Raw genomic sequence first — 6,571 nt, 5'->3', positions numbered from 1 at the left:
AACACCAGAGAGATGTCCCCGTCCTCTTCTTCCACAGGACTGTAACCAAGAAGATCCCAGTGCTCCTCAGGATCATCAGGTAGATGAGAGAAGGTGTCAGGAGATCTCCCCTATGATGTGTAGATGGCTGTGAAGGTCTTGTGCTCAGTCTTGTTTTATCCCCCAGTATTATCTGTTTTATACTTGTGTAATGAGAACGGTGGAGATGGCAGGATTAGAGCTGATCATAGATGGGACTTCTCCATCTGTCTGTGACTTTTACAATATTTGTTTCAGGGTGAAGATCTGACCCATATTAATACTACAGAGACATATGTGAGGGGTGATGAGTGGTGTAAAGAGGAGATTCCCACATATGACTACCCAGGTGAGTAGTAACCACTGAATGCAGAGAAGTCACAGATTCCTCTCAGTCACCGGCTGTGGCTGCTTTATCGGTGGTGTAGTCCGGCCGTATTACCATGGTCACCATTTTGCCTCTAGACCACAACATTCTCCTCCACCCAAAACTGTTCAAATGACTTTGGACATTGAAAGCCCTTTTCTATAGAACTTACAACCTGGAGGATCCACCTACCCCCTGGGATTAGGAGACGCTGACCGTTACCTGCCCAGATATGTAACTATAAAGCCAAATGACAGCGTATGTAGAATGTGCTGACAAGTTAGAAAATCACTTGATGAAAAATATTATGATTGGCCTATAAGAGAAAGCGGAGGGTAATGATGCTGTTGGCTTCATAGAATCCTGAGATCTAATTTCAGGGCTGAAATCTCATATCCTGAGATCTTGTTACCGAGATCTCCATCTGCGCATGTGCCGCCCCCCAGCAGCCATATTCACAGAGTCCACCACACAGGAGGAAACCACGGACATGCGGGGGGCTCTGGACTTTCACGAAAAGTCAGCAGAGTCTCCCCGCAGCGGCGGACTCTCCAGGCAGCAGCAGCGGCGGACACCCAGAGCAGCGGCAGCAGCATTGGCGGTGGCCACCCCAGGCAGCAGCGCCAGGCACCCCAGCAGCACCAAACACTCGCAGCGGGGAACTGCTCATCGGACACCCCCTCATCCCACCCTGCGGCCAGCAGCATCACTCCCCACTCCTGCCTCCTCCAGCAGTGACCCTGGGACCCCGCTTCACCATAGCAGTAAGACGCATGGATTATAAGAAGCGCCACCATGTTATTAAAAAAAAATATTCCTATTTTTCTCCTCAAAATTTGGGGTGTGTCTTATAATCCAAAAAATACCTCCAACATGTTTTTTTATTCTAGTTCTTTTTGTACAGGTTCATTTTGTATGGTAGTCTGATGATGGTGGGGTCGGCCTGCCTCACTTATGTGAGTCTGCAACTACCTGGTAGCCTTTAAAATAAGGTCTCCATTACCTCTGCCAAATGGCTGAGATCTAAATTTAAGACACATCATCTCTGCACTATTATAAAAAGTTCTCTATGAATGTTTAATCTTTCTTCTTGAAACTCATCTGACAGAAAATATTGGCCCTTACGATAGTTTAGATTGCCAAGAACCACCGAGCCCCATACTCTAATTACCCAGAGAGTTTTCACCAGGATAATAGGAAACAAATGGACCTTACAAATTATTTCCCAATGTCTCTTCAATCCAACAATCCCCTATATATGGTTGTACACTACTTTCTGGGCACATGGTAGGGGTAAGAAAGGAAGGAGCGCCATTTAGCTATTCGCACACAGATCTTGATGGAATAGTTTACACACACGATGTATTGGGAGCACTGTTAGTGATCACCTGTCATATGAAAAGATGGCCACCACGAGAAGGCTTGGCTCTATCTACTCTATTTTCCAGATCCCAGTGATTGCCTTGCGCATCATCCTTTAACCCCTCTTCATGGATCTGGACTTACACAGAGACCCCTAGGCTTGGACCATGGTGTTACCTGCTACTCTGTGGGGTGAGATGGCAAGAAGAATAGTCAGGTAGCTGGCCATAACCAGGAGGGCAGAGAAAATACAAAATCAGAAGACACAAGTGTAGTCAGTAAGCGGGCTGGGATTACACCAGGAAACAAATACACCAGCTGAGCACAGAGGACTGAACCAGAGGAGAACAAGGCTGTATCTGGCAGATTCCGGGAATATGCTTCAAGCTTTAGGAGGGTTTGGTGCTTTCTAATTGGCTTAAGCAGGTAGTAGATTGCTACCAGATTGCTGGACAGCACACAAACCCATACTGCCAGGCTGGATGAAACTACTGGTCTCAGGCACCCTAATCTTAGTGGCTGGACAGAGCCAGCGCCCCCCCAGAGCTTCTGGTTTCGACGTCTCTTCTATTACCAGCAACGCCTGCACAATAAATAAGGCGCTGCTTGGTGATGGAATCAAACATCGCAGGAGCAGATTCCAGTGGAGAGGGGACACACCATCTGCAGATGCCCTAATATAACAAAATTACAGGAAACTAAAGCAGTAGAAATCCCCATAAAGTGACTCCATTATGGAAATTATAACCCTCAGTGAATTATTCTATGGGAGTAGTGACACTTTACGGAAATTAGCTCGCACTGGATGTTGCAACATGAAAATTGCACATTTGCCATTTTATTATCCAACACATAATGCCCAGATTGTGCTCCAGGAAACACACACCGTAAATTAAGTGGGTTCTTCTCACTATAGTAATGCCAAATATATGGATGCTAAATATGGTTTGGGCGCACTACAAGGCTCAGAAGAGAGTGGATATTTGACTTTGGGAGAGCGGATATTGCTGGATCGGTTTATGGAAGCCATGTTGCTTTTCAAGAGCTTTTGAGCCACAAATATTGTGGAAACCTTTTGGTTTTCCTCTGACAGATGATGGACCTTAGTGGTGTCTTGTGTTTCCGTGAGATGAGTAGAAGTTTTATTGGTATAATTTTTACCTATATAACATTGTTTGGTGGCTTTTTATTCCATGTTTGGGAAGCAGAATGAACAAACCATTGAGCACCATGATGCGATGGTTCATGCTATGAGGCTTTCGATTAGACTGTGAACTCTCATTGTCTTGGAGAATAATTCAGTATTTTTAAAAAGCTTGTATTTTTTATGGACAGCTTAAGTAGAAATGTTCAAAAGTATAAAATGTGAAGATATTTTATTCAAAATTATTAATTGGTTTTATTTTTAGCAGATGACTGTACCAGGAGATCAGAGGGAACGCTGACATCTTCAATTTTTAAATCTGATGATCTTGAGATATCACAGGACCCAATTGAAGTTAATGCCATTACTCCAGATATACCATCATCCCTTCATAGCCAAGATCTGTCATCTAATACTTTGAAACAGGTCCCATCTTTTGGTTCATTACCAACTACTAAGAAAAATCAAAGTCACGATATAAGCATTAAAAAATTAATTGATTCTAAAGGAAAGGAGCCATTTTCATATTCAGAATATGGAAATAGTTTTCTTGAAAAGACTTGTCTTACACATGAAAAAATTCACATAACAGACAATAGATTTTCCTGTTCACAATGTGGGAAATGCTGTACAAAGAAATCACATTTGGATAAGCACCAAAGAACTCACACAAGGGAGAAACCTTTTTGCTGTTCAGAATGTGGGAAATTTTTTAACCAGAAATCAGATTTGGTTAGGCACCAAAGAACTCACACAGGGGAGAAGCCTTTTTCCTGTTTAGAATGTGGGAAATGTTTTGTGAGGAAATCATCTCTTCTTAGTCACCAAAAAACTCACACAGGGGAGAAGCCTTTTTCATGTTCAGAATGTGGGAAATGTTTTAACCAGAAATCTAATTTTGTTACACACCAGAAAACTCACACAGGAGAGAAGCCTTTTTCATGTTCAGAATGTGGGAAATGTTTTAACCAGAAATCTAATTTTGTTACACACCAGAAAACTCACACAGGAGAGAAGCCTTTTTCATGTTCAGAATGTGGGAAATGTTTTAACCATAAAGGGAATCTTGTTACACACCAAATAACTCACACAGGGGAGAAGCCTTTTTCATGTTCAGAATGTGGGAAATGTTTTAACAAGAAATCTAATTTTGTTACACACCAGAAAACTCACACAGGGGAGAAGCTTTTTTCCTGTTCAGAATGTTGGAAATGTTTTAGCCAGAAATCAGATTTGTTTAAGCACCAAAGAACTCACACAGGGGAGAAGCCTTTTTCCTGCTCAGAATGTGGGAAATGTTTTATCCAGAAATCAGATTTGTTTAAGCACCAAAGAACTCACACGGGGGAGAAGCCTTTTTCCTGTTCAGAATGTGGGAAATGTTTTAACAAGAAATCTAATTTTGTTACACACCAGAAAACTCACACAGGGGAGAAGCTTTTTTTCCTGTTCAGAATGTTGGAAATGTTTTAGCCAGAAATCAGATTTGTTTAAGCACCAAAGAACTCACACAGGGGAGAAGCCTTTTTCCTGCTCAGAATGTGGGAAATGTTTTATCCAGAAATCAGATTTGTTTAAGCACCAAAGAACTCACACAGGGGAGAAGCCTTTTTCCTGCTCAGAATGTGGGAAATGTTTTATCCAGAAATCAGATTTGTTTAAGCACCAAAGAACTCACACAGGGGAGAAGCCTTTTTCCTGTTCAGAATGAGGGAAATGTTTTGCACATAAATCACATTTTGTTACTCACCATAAAACTCACACAGGCGAGAAACCTTTTTCCTGTTCAGAATGTGGGAAATGTTTTAACCAGAAATCAGATTTGGTTAGTCACCATAGAACCCACACAGGCGAGAAGCCTTTTTCCTGTTCAGAATGCGGGAAATGTTTTACCCAGAAATCAAATTTGATTAAGCACCAAAGAACACACACAGGGGAGAAGCCTTTTTCCTGTTCAGAATGTGAGAAGTATTTTAACTGGAAATCAGATTTGTTTAAGCATCAAAGAACTCACACGGGGGAGAATCCTTTCTCCTCTTCAGAATGTGGGAAATGTTTTGTGAGGAAATCATCTCTTCTTAGTCATAGTAACATAGTAACATAGTTTTGAAGGCTGAAGGAAGACCTTATGTCCATCTAGTTCAGCCTATTTTTAGTGCAGCTGTTCTGCATTGTTGATCCTGGGGAAGGCAAAAAACCCACAGAGTAGAAGCCAATTTTCTCCATAGGGAAAAAAATTCCTTCCCCTAAGCTGGGTCAACCATCTACCTATAATATTCTGTTATTCGTAACCTTCTATACTGTTACTCACAAGAAAAGCATCCATTCCTTTCTTAAATTCATTCAGTGAGTTGGCCATCACCACTTCCTCAGGAAGAGAACTCCAGAGCCTCACTGCTCTTACCGTGAAGAACCCTCTTCTATGCTGGTGCAGAAATTGTCTTTCCTCCAAACGAAGAGAATGCCCCCTTGTTCTTGTCACAGTCCTTGGTACAAACAGTTCATTGGAGAGATCTCTGTATTGCCCTCTGATATACTTGAACATATTTATTAGTTCTCCCCTAAGTCTTCTCTTTTCTAGAGTAAATAGACCTAATTTTGATAACCTTTCTGGGTATTGTAGTGAACCAACTCCATTTATTATTTTAGTAGCCCGCCTTTGAACCCTTTCAAGTTCAGTAATGTCTTTCTTGAGCATCGGCGTCCAAAATTACACACAATACTCCTAGTGTGGTCTAACGAGTGATTTGTACAGAGGGAGAATTATGTTTTCATCTCGTGTCCCCAGACCTCTTCTAATGCATACCATGACCCTATTTGCTTTGGTGGCAGCTGCCTGACACTGGGCACTCCAATTTAGCTTCTTATTGACTAAGATGCCTAAGTCTTTTTCCATGCCTGATTTCCCCAGCAGTTTCCCATTTAGTAAGTAATTGTAGCATCTGTTTCTCCTTCCCATGTGCATAACCTTACACTTATCTGTGTTAAACCTCATTTGCCATTTTTCAGCCCAATTCTCCAATTTACTCAAATCTGTCTGTAGTTGCAAACTGTCCTTTGTGTTAGCTACCTTACATAGTTTTGTATCATCTGCAAATACTGATATTTTACTGTGTAAGCCATCCACTAGATCATTAATAAATATATTAAATAGTAGGGGGCCCAATACAGAACCCTGTGGTACCCCACTAGTAACCCTGGTTGTTGTGAGCTCATTTTCTCGTTCACCTTTGATGTCCGATTAACTCCCTCTGCTGGTGAAAGGAGGTGGTGAAACTGATTTGGATGGGAGAAACCTGTCACCTGAACAGGGGGATTGCGATTGGAAATCCGGAATCTCTGAGTGGATATAAGGCAGCCGACGCCCTGTAGGTTTGCTGGTGATTTCTTTGCTCTGAGCTCTGGCCTCCAGTTCAGTTCCTGTCTTCTAAAGCTAAGTTTTGCTCTGTTATTGTTCCATGAGATTTTGTCTGATTTGCTTAGTTTTGTGTTCTGCCAGCCCCGGCTGGGGCTCTGCTGAATTTCCATTTTTGTCCCTGATTGGTTAAATCTCTTTGCTCTGTTTTCAGAATATACCTGAGTGCTGATATAGGGATTTTGAAGTCTAGTGACTTCAGGGCCGTTTTTTCCTATCAGACGTGTTGGGACATTTTTGGTAGGGTTTTTGCGGATTGCAGCCA

At 42.0% G+C, this 6,571-nt stretch overlaps 1 pseudogene; it reads left to right on the top strand.

The window, feature by feature from the left end:
* Nucleotides 1–3,140: 3,140 nt before the first annotated feature.
* LOC141078113 (uncharacterized) lies at nt 3,141–5,496 on the top strand (annotated as a pseudogene).
* The last annotated feature ends 1,075 nt before the right edge of the window (nt 5,497–6,571 follow it).

Source organism: Dendrobates tinctorius, unplaced genomic scaffold (assembly GCF_039654945.1).
Source record: "Dendrobates tinctorius isolate UK_male_01 unplaced genomic scaffold, ASM3965494v1 ptg000504l, whole genome shotgun sequence".
NCBI lineage: Eukaryota > Metazoa > Chordata > Amphibia > Anura > Dendrobatidae > Dendrobates > Dendrobates tinctorius.
Note: the sequence above shows the minus strand (reverse complement) of the source record. Positions and strands in the feature narration are given on the sequence as shown.